Source organism: Amblyomma americanum, chromosome 7, assembly GCF_052857255.1.
Source record: "Amblyomma americanum isolate KBUSLIRL-KWMA chromosome 7, ASM5285725v1, whole genome shotgun sequence".
NCBI classification, from domain to species: domain Eukaryota; kingdom Metazoa; phylum Arthropoda; class Arachnida; order Ixodida; family Ixodidae; genus Amblyomma; species Amblyomma americanum.
Genome location: NC_135503.1, coordinates 95,089,601 through 95,103,143, shown reverse-complemented (window position 1 = coordinate 95,103,143; position 13,543 = coordinate 95,089,601).

Below are 13,543 nucleotides of genomic sequence, written 5' to 3'. Positions count from 1 at the left end.
CCACCGGCCTCGGTTTATTAACCGTTGAGTGCACAATGTGGTTTTGTATATTTTTGGGCCTTCTGTATGTTACCTGGGACACCACTGGAAAAGTTTTTGAGGAGAATTTTCCCAATGGTCCATGGTCCCTAATATATATATATATATATATATATATATATATATATATATATATATATATATATATATATAAATTATTAATCTCTTGCTAGTAAAACCCGCTAGAGGGGGACATTTAAGGTTGCAGGAGGTAGCGCGTTTCCATCGGGTCTCCTTTGTTCGTTAGTGGCAGTGCCTTCTGCGTTGAAACCTCACTTTTTACTGCCTTTTCCATCGGCTGCTTTGCTCGTTAGCAATATCTGCAACGCGTTAAGTATCTTCAGAACCAAGGAACTTTACTTCGTACGCTTGCAGAAACATTCGCCAACATTAAACGTTGAGTTCACGGAAGCTCGTTTGAAGCCTGTTGGTACTTATAAAATGCTGCCTTAAAGGCGCAGAGAATATCTTTCAAAAAAGTGCGTTATGAATTCGTTTAATTATACCAACACGTCTTGGATCTCCACAGGGAAGTGTATTGCGAGTGTTTTGTGCAACCGAAGTTATCCAGAATCGCAATCTGTCCTCCGCTCTCATCGTATTTATTCTTTTCTGATTGCTAGTATGCCCAAAGCTAGGCGGCTCTTTACCGGCCGTACGCAGTGAAACGCTACAGAAGACGTAGTCATGCTCTAATATGGTTTTCACATCTTATTTATCTGGCGAGGCAGCCAGTTCCACTCATGGCGTGCGTGATTGGTCGAGCTTCGGCCGAATTATGTTTTCCGAGCCTTGTGGAAAAGAACTGCCACGCCAAATTTTGCACCTTAGTATACATACAAAAATCAGTCAGTGGATCTCTTTACGGCATACCGGCCTTAATAGATAAAAGGGCAGCAATCGCTTTGCTAAATGCCCCGTGAGAGAGCCGGTTGAGTTTTTTCTATTGACTCTTTCTTCAGCTAAATTGTGATTGCCTGCGTCTAGCACCGCGCAGCCTCTGCGCTTATCCGGAATATCCTGCACCTTGCTCCGGGATTAAAGACCGACCTCATTCTCAGGTTCTCCCCTATGCCTTCGTGATAATACGTAAAGTGAACGAGAGGGATTATAGCTTACAAACAATATCTTTTTCTTTCATCAGCTTTCTGCAGAAAGTGGCTACACGGGCGTTCAAGACGACGGTGCCTCGTAAAGGGCAGAGCGCCGAACAAAAGGCGGCGCAGTTCTTCCAGTCGTGCAATGCGGTAGCCACCGGAAAGGTCAGCGAACTGAATGCCCTGAAGTCCGTTCTGTTGAAGTGCGGGGTCCACTGGCCGGAGCTAACCAACACGTCCCGCCTGCTTCACACCTTGTTTTGTCTGACTGCGCTGTGGAACTGGAGTCCCATAATCAAGTTCATCGTTGACCGCGCCGGATTCCTCACCATAAGACCCGAAGAATCCTACGGTGAAACGCTGCTTCGAAGGCGTTTCATGCTAAGTGGACAAAGCGGTGCGGAAAACCAGTACGAGGACTACTTCCGCAAAATGGTGCGGGCTTTTCAAAACGGCAGGCAACCCGTCGAGTACGAACAACATATGAAGCTTGAAGGCAGAGTCATACCGAGCCTGTACCATTCATTCGTGCTCTCGAACTCGACGACCCTTTATAACCAGAGCATGCAGGCGGTGACTGCCGCAGCCGAGGACGCCATTAGCCTCCCTATCTGGGATGACGGCCTCCGGGTACATCTGAACACTTCAGTATACTCGGTGCGGGTGTTATCGTTCGAAAACGTGGAATTCTTTGCTGCCTTCTTCCGCCTTGTAGCGAGCGTGGGTGAGGCCCAGATGGCTTACTACCATAGCTGGGCGCTCGTCCAGGTGGCATCCCTACTTGCCGGCAAGGAGCTGGCCGCTTTGTATACGCTGCGTTGGACAAACCGCTGGCGAGCGCAAAGGCTCTTCTGCGCCTGGTCAACGCATCACTACATGGGGCTGGCCTTCTACGTCGCATACATGAGGGACACAATAAATCGAGACATGACTGCCGAAATCTCTGCCCTGGTCTCTTCCATTCAACAGGCAGCGCTGAAGAAGGTTGTTCGCTCTCCATGGCCAAGCGCAGTCAACACAGTGCAGGCCGCGAGTCCATCCGACAACAGCAGCCCTTTACACAGGCTTCTCAATGAAACCGATCCCGCAAGGCTCGACGTTACGTATCGCCTTTTCCCAGATATGACCGACTCTGTCATCACCAATTTCGAGTTGGCGACCGTAGGCCGACGCCGTACGAGAGTCAGCACGAGGATGCCTCCCTTCGTGGTCAAACGCACTGTGCGCTACATCCACGTCGACGATGCCGGTCGCCTGGTGCTCTTGCCCATCATGTTCGAGCTTCCGTTCTTCACGGACGGACCGGCCTTCCGAGCTGTCAAGTACGGAGCTCTCGGAGGGGAAGTCGCGGACGCGCTGTCTTCGCTTCTCTTCCAGCGATTACGTGAGATTTACGGGAATTTCGTGGGGACGGCGCTGAACATATCATGCGTGGTCAAGGCATATCAGGGTGACCATAGACAACCAGGGGAGCATGACAAGTTACTGTTCCTACGAAAGGCTTCGTCCATCCGCTTCTTGTATGAAGCGTTCGCGAATACCAGCCCGAGCTCCGCGCCCCTTCGCCTCCGTAACCACGAACACTTGACGGAAATTCATATGTTTTTCATCTCCTGGTGTCTCATCCAATGCGGCTTGGACAGCGCGAGAACCGCATGCAACGAAGTGCTCGGCGGATTCGACAGGTTCTCTGCAGCGTTTCATTGCGCAGTTACGAGACCTGCGTCGTCAAGTGACCATTGTGACATCCTTAGTTTAAGTATGTGAGCGCTTTCCTTGATATCAACAGATGTGACCGAAAACTGACACAATTCCATTACTGAGAAATACGCTTGCTTTGGATTTGTGGTTTATTAGTTCCCAGACACCATTCTGTATCTTATATATATTTCGTTCTCTCACAAGAAGACATGTTTCGATCGCACGTGTTTTCACGTTGAATGTTTTCATTCGTTCTATGTTTATTGCCCTATTTTCTGTGTGTTTAAGTTGAGTAGTTTTTAGCGCTTTGCGTATTCAAATGTATTGTTGCAATACTAGTGTCTAATTTCTTGTTCCCATCTCTCACAACCTTGTGCGCGAGTCTGCTCAAATTTCACCTGCCGGCTAGCTTGCCATTGTCCCCCATTTGTGTTAGTTCAGATGATGCATGCTGACCAAACTGGTGTTCAAATGTTGTCCAAGTGACTTTGTATGCTAGAGCCTAATGTTTAACTTGGTCATTACGGTCTGTCGCTATACAGCGGCAAGCTACACGATAATTCTTTGGCATTGAACGAGAGCAACGAACCTGAATGCAATTTGGTGTTTTGGACTTTGCACATCTGTTCACTGTTCCCTCTACTGGAACGGACAGGCTGGAATCAAGTGTTTACGATTTTCACGTACAATAGTCTTCATTGGGACGTTTCGTTTTTTTGTGAGTGTGTTCGATTTTTCAGATTTTTTGTTGAGGGTAGCCATAAAAACTTGTTTTTTCGAGAGCGCCTAAAGAGCAGTGCAAATTTAAGAACATGCTTTGTGCCAAGTAGGTATCTGAAGAAAAACATTCCATGTAATTCTTACTACTTTAGTCCACCAATCCGCCCCTTTTAGATCGTGCGGTTCTTAGTTGTTATCAATGCAAAGAGAAAATGTTGAAAGCAAGCACATCAGTACCCTCGGTCTGAGCTACAGCATCAATAACGAGCTCGGCGTGTGCTTTTGTGTGCGCGCAAGCATTGTGTTTCCTTTCTTGACTTGTATCCTTGTAAAATATGAAGCGCCTTCAAAGATGATGCATCATTTGCGCGTGTACCTCTCCTTGTTTGTGCTCATCTTATATACACTGTTGCTAAGCGCTTGAGGCTTTTATATCGCTTTCTGCCCCATTCGTAACAAATGTTGCGAAAATGTGTTCGTATTTGAAAGTCCCCGCTGCGGTGGCTCAGTGGTTACGCCGCTCGGCTACTGATCTGGAGTTCCGGGGTTCGAACCCGACCGCGGCGGCTGCGTTTCGATGGAGGCGAAACGCTAAGGCGCCCGTGTGCTCTGCAATGTCAGTGCAAGTTAAAGATCCGCAGGTGGTCGAAATTATTCCGGAGCCCTTCACTACGGCACCTTTTTCTTCCTTTCTTTTTTCACTCCCTCCTTACGGGGCGGTTCAGATGTCCGCCGATATGCGAGACAGATACTGCGCCATTTCCTTTCGCCCCCAAATAAACCAACCAATTATTTGAAAGTAGCCTCCTTCATATGTGCTTGCGTGTTTGCTTCTTGTTACTGTTGAAACACTAAACAACACCGCGTTCGCTTGCACATTTCAGAAATTTTGCGCCATTTTTCTTGACATCTGAATCTTAGTCTTTTCGTAAAGCTCCCGATAGCTGCTACATTAAATCTAAGTCATAGAAAAGTATGTGCCAGGAAGGTCCCCGCAATTAAACCAGCACTGCGGGTTTTCCCTCTCTTCTCTAAATTTCTGCACAGCTGTACGCATGATGTCTGTCGTATGCGCCCAAGGTCCTGAATCATTCGACTCCGAGCAGGAGGCCTTCTTGACGATTCAGTCGTGCTCGGTAATGCGGCTCCCATTACTATAGACTTCTCGAATTATGGACAAGTTTTGGTGGGGATCGAACTTGTTCAAAGCACTTGCCCTTTTTTTAATATGAAAGGAGGTCAGAAACTGCGCAAAAGGACGAAGACATGAGGCAAAGAGACGAACATAGCACCAGGGCGCAGGGTGTCCGCTGTTTATTGAAAGAAGCGAAAGCACGGGCAATGTAAGGCGAGAATCCAAGATGCGCGACTACCTATTTCACTAGCACATGCGCATATAAACGCCGGAGAGAGAGATCTACAAAGTTACTGTGGACAATACTTCAAGCCAGTTTCATAAACAAAGAAATCTGAAATCACATTGCACAGAAATGTAAAAATATTGAAAAACTATTAAAACAAAATGTAAAGATAGCATATTGTCTTAGCAAACTCGTGCAGCAAAGGCGAAAAATTACGGAATAAAAACAAGCGCCATGATAACCTAAACGGTACAATGAAAAACAACAGTTTAGAAGAGTAATGGCGGAGGTTAGGTAAGTTGGCAAAATGCGATCAAAACTGCGGCCGCAAACTCGTGAGCTAATAAAGAAATTATGAATAAAATCGCAGGCTGTCGCGTTCGAGCGTCACTTTTCCTCCAAAAATAACACGGGCAGTGGGCAACGAAACGAACACCACTGTTACCATGCTGACCACTGACTAAAACAGGGAACGCAGCTCCGGGCGCCCCGCACAATGCGGGCTTTGAACCAGCCAGACGCGTTGCAAACAACGGTCAGGGCACGCTTTGTATAAATAAAATCAACGGGTGTGGGGACGATCTGTGCCAGCCGAACAAACACAGACCGCCTTCGGCGCGGGACAAAAACCCGACTCTGCATCCACGCACAGCCATGCTTGCATAAGCCGGAGAGGCTGGGCCAAGTGCCCGTAATTTAATTGTTTTGCCGGGCCTTAGCCGGGCCCATGCCTGAAGTTGCGGGTTCAGGCCAGCCTCGAACCCGTAAAAGGCCTTCCTCTACCTTTTAATTCATTATCGTAGGATGAATTACACTTGGGGCATTCTAGCAGAGACACGGATGAAACAAAGCCTGGGCATGGGCCGTGAAGAGATTACCCATTCTTAGTGTTTATTTGTGTCTGGTTTATCGGTATTTTCAACACCTAAAAAAATACCTGGAATTTTTATTTTTCTCGTCTTCCCGTAACGGCTGTTAAATAAAAAAAATAGGCTCTAAAATCTTTCAATGGAATTCTCCGTTGATGCGGAATGACCGGCGCACGTGCACAAGGACGAGGGAAGAGGAGGCATGACAGCGCACTGTCTCGTCTTATCTTCTGTCGTTCTGGTTCAGTTGCGCTGGTTTATCCTTATTAAGAGAAGTAAGTGAATGGCATTTTCAGTGACTGAAAATAGCAGCGAAAGGTCGCTTTCGCGGCTTCTGAAGGGGAGAATCCAGTAGCGAGCTGTCATAGAGGAGAGTCTTAGTGGAGCCCTGTGACGCCCGACATTCGGCTAATTTGCATGCGTGTGTTCGTCTTATAAAGTATAGAGCACCGCTAAACTGAACTGTTTCAGTCGCCAGCCACCACACTCCGTGGGATCTACCAAAAGGCAACACTGCATCTGGTAGGTTGTGTGTTACGGCTTACAACCTGACTTTGGAAGCTGCATGAGAACCGCTGGAGAAGGACCTTCATTCCACTCCTCGACGCGCAGTCGTCTGGTCCAAGATAGTCTCTGATTACATGTGCATTCTACTGCCAAATATCTATCTGTACATTACAAGAAACGATGATCAAGGAGTCGTCTGGTCCAAGATAGTCTCTGATTACATGTGCATTCTCCTCGCAAAACTGTGTCTGCATGTTACAAGAAACGATAAGTTTTTATGCTTAAGGTGGGGCAAAGACACATTTCCCAAGAATTTCACCCGAAAGAAGCCGAGCACTAAGCATGGAAAAGCTTGCACCCATTGTATCCCTGAGGGGTACCCTTCCGTTACAAGAAATGCCATTGGTGAAGAGCATATTGGTGTACGCTATACTTCGGGTCTTTTCACACATACTACGCAATACACAGGCGATTTTTAGATACCTAAATTGCAACGCGGTCTTTGATTCAACCGGCGAAGCCAAGCTTACTAAAAAAATGTCATTGCTAGGGCTTCGGCGACGTTTTATATGTAGACGTTGTGGGCCATAAAGAATACCTGGTGCAAACCAGTTCCTTATGCCTGTTTTGATCTTGGTTTATTTGGCTTTCGAAACCTCGGGTACAATCATAGAGATAACTTTTCAGAAATTCGAGCAGGCGACTCCTCTTTTCATTCTCTTTGTTTTCGTGTTTACCAAAACAATATTTAAAGGCGTTGTTGCCATTTAACGCCTTTGCAGGTCCCTTCTTTGCATGTGTGTAGTCGGGTACAACCCAAGAACAAAGCTGCAGATGCCCTTTAGAACAGGCCCTCCTGTCAAAGGCGTCGACCGATTTTCGCGTCGCCGCGGCTTACACGATTAAGCAGTGGCTATTCCACAGTCATCAGCCACTCTTTGCGATTTCAGGGTATCAGGCCCAAGGGGATCGGTGCAGGGGGAAAATCGGTTGACGCTTTTGGCTGGAGGGGTTCCTCTGAGGGGCATCTGCCGCTTCGTTCTTGTGTTGTATCCGACTATTGCAGACTACACTGTAAACCTTACGGCAAACATCATCCCCGTTGGAACTATAAATGGCCTCCGTCCGCTTTTAAACTACATATCATACAAAAGCGGAACCAGGATTGAGGAGGGAAGACGAGGCAAAAATAATATTAAGAAGCTTCAGAAACTTTAGTAATTAATTTTTAGTGGATATTCTCACCGAATCTCTGTTTCGAGATAACACATTAGCTCGGAGATTGCTGGCGAGTGAGCTCCGTAAACTCATTCCATACCTAATGTCGTTTTCATCGAATGTCATTATATTTTCTCGTGTTACAGCAAACTAATGTTGTTTTCAGCGAATGTCATTCGATGGGAATGACATTAAGTTTGCCGTGTGGCAGGGGTATAACTCCCCAGGAAACACACCTCTTTTGCCTTCTTAGCTGGAAACCCACGCTTTGTGCCATTTCTTGGTTGCAGGACTTGTCAATAGCAGCGCGCAGGCAGTTTTTTGCGATACCCCTTTTAACAAGCTTGGAATGAGGTGATTGGTGGGTTAAAATACCTTTTTTTTTTAGCGAGGTTGATACCTCCAGCACGCTTGGGTTTCGCGGACAACAATACAGATATAAAAGAATTGCAAGGATCCTTGCGCTGGCACCTCAAGGGTGAAGCTAAGACCAAAAGAGCACTCGAAGAAGATTTCTAGAACCCGGTCCACCGCACTCGTACTCCCCCCCCCCCCCCCCCCGCCCCCTTATGCGTAACCCCTTTCAGGAAAATAGCGTAATCATCCACGCATCTAAAAACCTTAGCCGAGTAGGCTGTGTCAAGGCGTTCAGCAATTCGCTTGTCACGGTAAGATAAAAATACGTCATTCAAGAAAGGGGCTATACAAGAGCCAATAGAAACGCCATGCTTTTGAATGAAGTTCTTTCCTTCAAAATTGACAGTGGTCGATGAAAGATAAAAAATAATTATTTCTAAAAAGTTATCTACACTTAATCCGTATGCATTCCGGAAATCCACATGGCCATAGTGATCAATTGTGTCTTTAAGAGCGCAAAAGAGTTTGTGCTGAGGTATGGAATAGAAGAGGTTGGTTATATCAATTGAGAAAGGAAACAAGGACTAGCTAGTTCGAGCTTTCGTGGTCACGAAGAAATGGGATAACCTCTTCAGAATTCTTTATCATGAACGGGTCCGCAAATTGGAGTATGCTCGTATGCTTTTGTTAAAACTTGGATAAATCCCTCTGCCCGTATCACGCTCTGAAGCAATGGCTTTAAGGGGGACGCCTTCTTTATAATTTTTTGGCGGAAAAGAAAATACTCAGTGCTCCGCTCTTTTCCCTTTGACAGTTTTCCCAAGATTCGTCAGGTTGTGCCTGTCACACAAGGCCATCACTTGGTTTTTCAGCTTAGGAGCGCTACACTTCGTGGCGAAAAAGCTTTTTGAAACGGTTTCCTTCAATTTTTCACGATAAAGTGGAATAGGTAGAACAGCGAAACCACCCTCTTTATCTTAAATCATTAAGGCGAGATCAATGTGCTGGAGATAATCGATGGTTCCTCTAATTTGTAGTGGGTTTTTTTCTGGCCTTCTTCGACAGAAGACAGTTAACACCTTCCGAGATGCACCAGCCTTTTTCATCTTCAGGCATACGTCTAGCTATATTGTTAATCAGGGAGAAGAGTTCCACTGGAGAGCTTAGGCTCAGTGCAGAATTTAGGGCCATCGGACAACACCTTATGAACAAATTCCGGCACAGTGCACGGACCGACATAGGAAGCTTTTCCTGGTTGTGAATTGACACTTCTCCGACATTTTGACCAATCAAGGAGTGCTGGACGACACTGGGACCAAAGCAGTTACATAATTATAATAATTATAATATAATTCGGTGCGATATCTAGATTCACGAGAGTACCTTCTGTACACAGCGACATGGTCCGCTGGTCTCCCAGGTTGTGACGCTGCCAGAACACGCAGGTTCCCTTGAGGATGTCGGACTTGCCTCCAATGTTCAGAGCGGAGTATCTTCATCAGCCTTGTGGCATGTCTCGGCGAAGGGGCACACGGGAAGAAGAGGGCGACGACATCCGGCAGGACGAGCCGGTGTTTCACAGCGAACGCACACACAGGAGCACGGCAGGTGATGATCGCAGTCAAGTACACAAGGCTAACGGAGGGATTTATACAGAGAAAAGAAGGTAAAACAGGTCCCATTGAACTAGAAAGTAACAAGTATAATACAGAGAGACGGGCTAGTTGGTGACTATTAGTAGAATGCGTCTTGAAACCGCGCAAAAAGGACAAGGGACGAGGAAGAAACTAACAGGACAGAGCGCGGAACTTCAACTGGTTTATTAAAACAGTGCGTCACGTCTATACAATCATCGTAATCACAATGTAACATGACAAACGATCATCACGTAACCCTTGTGCGCAGGCGTGTGCGGGACATCATGCTATACAGATATGAATACTCTTTATCAGACAGGTTTACCGAGGTTTTGCTGACACGCGAGCTGGATTCCTTCTTGATACAGTAGGCCTCGTACACGTCTCTGCTTAGTTTAGACCTGAACTTGATCAGGATAGTGGTAACGCGGAACCGAGGCCTGCAACCACGGCAGTGGCGACAATGGTCGGCGACATGCCCTCCCCCCACCAATGCGCCTACTCCTATGTGGTGCTCCCGAAGTCTGACGTTTATACAACGTCCAGTTTGTCCGATGTAGCTTTCGCCACAGGACAGGGGTACACGGTAAACGACCCCCTTTTGCACGGGACAAATCTTTCTGCATTCCTGATACCGCATTCTTCCTTGTGCTTTCCCTGCACCATGTTGCATAGGCCGGCCAGTTTTTGGGGTGCGGTGAAAACCACCGGCACGTCACCCTTCTGAGCCACTTTTTTCAAGCGATGCGAGATTTGGTGGTAGTATGGGATGGCAACGGGTCTCTTGCGTTGCGCTTCTTCCCTGCGGCGGTGCTCAGGTACGCCCCTGGCTTCACTGGCAAGGGCCTCTAGCACAGAGGTTATTAACTCCCCAGAAGAAACCAGCACTGGTGAGCCTTTTTAGCTGGAAACCCACGCTTTGTGCCATTTCATGGTTGCAGGACTTGTCAATAGCAGCACGCATAAAGAAGCAGAACTCATAAAGAAGGCTCACTTGGCTCATTAAAGAAAGAAAGCTTCCCTGAGCGGATCATTACGGATGCAGCAGGGGGGCACCGGCATCTTGGCGCATTTTCGGACTTTGGAATTGGCGCCTATCATTGGTCGGTGAGATCGATTGCAAATGCGTCATAGAAATGACGTCAAGGTACTCATTTTTCACGGCCAGTTTGAATCTTGGAGGGCATCAGGACTTTCATTGGCGATTTCTCAGCAACGCAACCGCCTGTCCGCGCGAAAAAAAAAAAAACTTTGGTAATGTTTCAGCGCGATAGGCTATTGCTTTTTGCTTAGTTTGATATTTTCCTTAGCTTTATGGTTAAGAAAAAACGAGTGCATCGATTCAAAACAACCAACCCTTTCTCCTTTTATGCCTGACTGCCTGCCATCGGTACCTCAATCGACCGCACGCCCACCTGCTGCTCATTATGACAGCGGTGTGGGGGTTTGAGGTCCAGCCCTTTTTTCACTTCTTCTGTTCCCTTGCCCAGTGACGTGAGGCAAGAATTTGCGGGACATACTCAGTAATACTGGGGAAGTCGGCAAGCAGTCCGGTATAAACAGAGGTCGAGGTTGTTGCTACCCCTTAGAGGGATTAGCCTCGCATACCTTCTGCCGGAAATTGCTCCGCCGTAGTGACACTTGGACGTTAAACATCGGCAACTTCCGGCATAGATCTGAGACCTGGCAGATCTAAGTCGACTTGCGCACAAACCAACAGCAGTAATCAACTGCAGCTGTTGGAATTAACCAGCCCAAGTGGCACTTTCAATCTGTGACTTGTCTATATATCTGGTCTGTGCTGAACTGACATCACGTATAGCGTTTTAAGGATGGGTTAAAGGGTGAAGCAATGGCGTACAGATAGAGCACCCGCCTCGCGTACAAGAAAGGCGGGGTTCGAATCCCGGTGCTGCGCAGTTCTCCACTGGATAAAAAACAATACGCGTGGCGATGGAATTTCATTTCCAGATCGATTACCAGAACCGACAAGGCACTCTCTAACCACAACAGCATTTGGCCACCCTGGTGTACTAGTCGGCCAAAACCTGCTCTAAGAATATATGCTATATGACCCTCAATTCTCAGTGGCTGTCTAAACTTACAACACTCTTCTGGGCGCTCCTTGCAAATGTTGGTGACTTCTGTCACGACCGACAAATGCAATGGGGGAGTTATTTAAAGCATTCATAACTGCGAAGCGGTACCCTCTTGCAATGAAGTTGCTTCATTTGTCCCTGTCTTCCTTGCTGATGTAGCAATGAAAAAATGAACCAGCTCATCCAAGCCAAAGTACTGATCTAATCCACTTTAAATCACCTTTTGTTTTAACTTCTTCCATCTGCCTGCTCCGCCATATATCACGTTCTTCTCTTGCATACCCAGGAATTCTGCATTGAAGCATTTTTGAGTGGGAAACCGTAACTGAATGCAATTTTTTCATACAATGGAAGATTTCACTTTAACAATCATATCCACTGATCCATGCGATCATATCCACTATCACTCTTTTTTCGATTCACGTTTTTGCTGTAGTCAAAAGCGTCGCCCATTAGTTTTCTATGTCAGTCTTAACTGTTCGATGTGGTCGATGTTCTAATTCCCAAAATTTTTCTCGAGAAAGCTGGACGTGGACTTTAACAAGGATGCGCGCTGCCCTTTTTCTAAACGAGGAAAACAGCACAAATTTTGTTCTTTGTAGAAGTTAATTTTTTCACTTTTTTCTTGGCTATGCTGCGGTTCATACGGTAAAAAAAAACAAGAAGTTAATTTTAAAATTCAGAAACATATAAGTTCAAAATGAAATGTCAGCTTTTTATTCTAATTAAAATTTGGGTTTGAGGAAAGCGAATGAAGCAGCAACTCCTTCACACACTGAGAGAGAGACAGAGAGAGAGTGAGAAAGACGTTTAATGCATAGAATGATTGGGTGGGCCCCCATTCCGGGAGCCCTTTAGCTTTTGCCGCCGATCTTGCCCGGTTCACCGGCGAAAGCTGGTCCTCCGAACGTGAGCTGGACAGCGCCGCCTCCAAGTCCTCAGTTTTTGGGTTACTCATTCTTGGAGTACCTGGATTCTTCTGGCATGCCCATACCGTATGGCATAAGTCCGCCACTTCACCGCAGAAGGTGCAGTGCGGATCATAAGAATTTAGAAACATATAGCTGAATTTGACATGATTTATATAAGTGTTCCGCGCAGTAAGGGAAGGGATAAAGGAGGGAGTGAAAGAAGAAAAGAAGAAAGAGGTGCAGTCGTGCAGGCCTCCGAATTCTTCTAATTCCAGTTCGTCATATTCTTTTTTTCTCCGATTATCGGAGGCGAGGCCGTACCAACGTCCTCTCTCTATGATGATCACGCAGCTTCTTTTGGTCAAATATAATAATAACCAATTATTATCATTATTATATTTGATCAAAAGAAGCTGCGTGATCATCATAGAGAGAGGACGTTGGTACGGCCTCGCCTCCGATAATCGGAAAAAAAAATCGGTCTGACGTAATCGTAGTTTGCTTCTGAAAAATGCTGGCTAAGGCGATATAGTAATTGCATTTTCTTTCTTTCCTAGTTATGAAAATTTCACTTCCAGTGAAATATGCATTTTAGTGTTGAAACCGTAATTTATTGATACTGTAGCGTTCAATTAGCCTCACTGCCCGTTTAAGCACTACGCTGTCGCCGCCCCAGGCGTTAGGCAGGTGCTTTGGAACGGAAAGAGTCTCTTATGCGGCGAAGAACTGCTGAGACGAGGTGAGCTGGTGCAGAATTTTGGGGTTATTTAAAACACAATATATTGTCAAAATTATCGCTTCCCGCCGCGGTGTTAAAAGATCGGGTATTTAAAGCCACTGTAATTGGCAACACAAATGACACATGCGTCCCTTGATAGTAAATACACTATCCACTAATGCTACTTTATTTGCACTGCACCACTCGTTGCCACCGCGCTTTCCCCCCTTCATCCCATCCCCTTGTTAGGGAGCGCCCTAACAAGCGATCAATAATACCCCCCCCCCCCCCCCCCCCTCCCGACTTCGC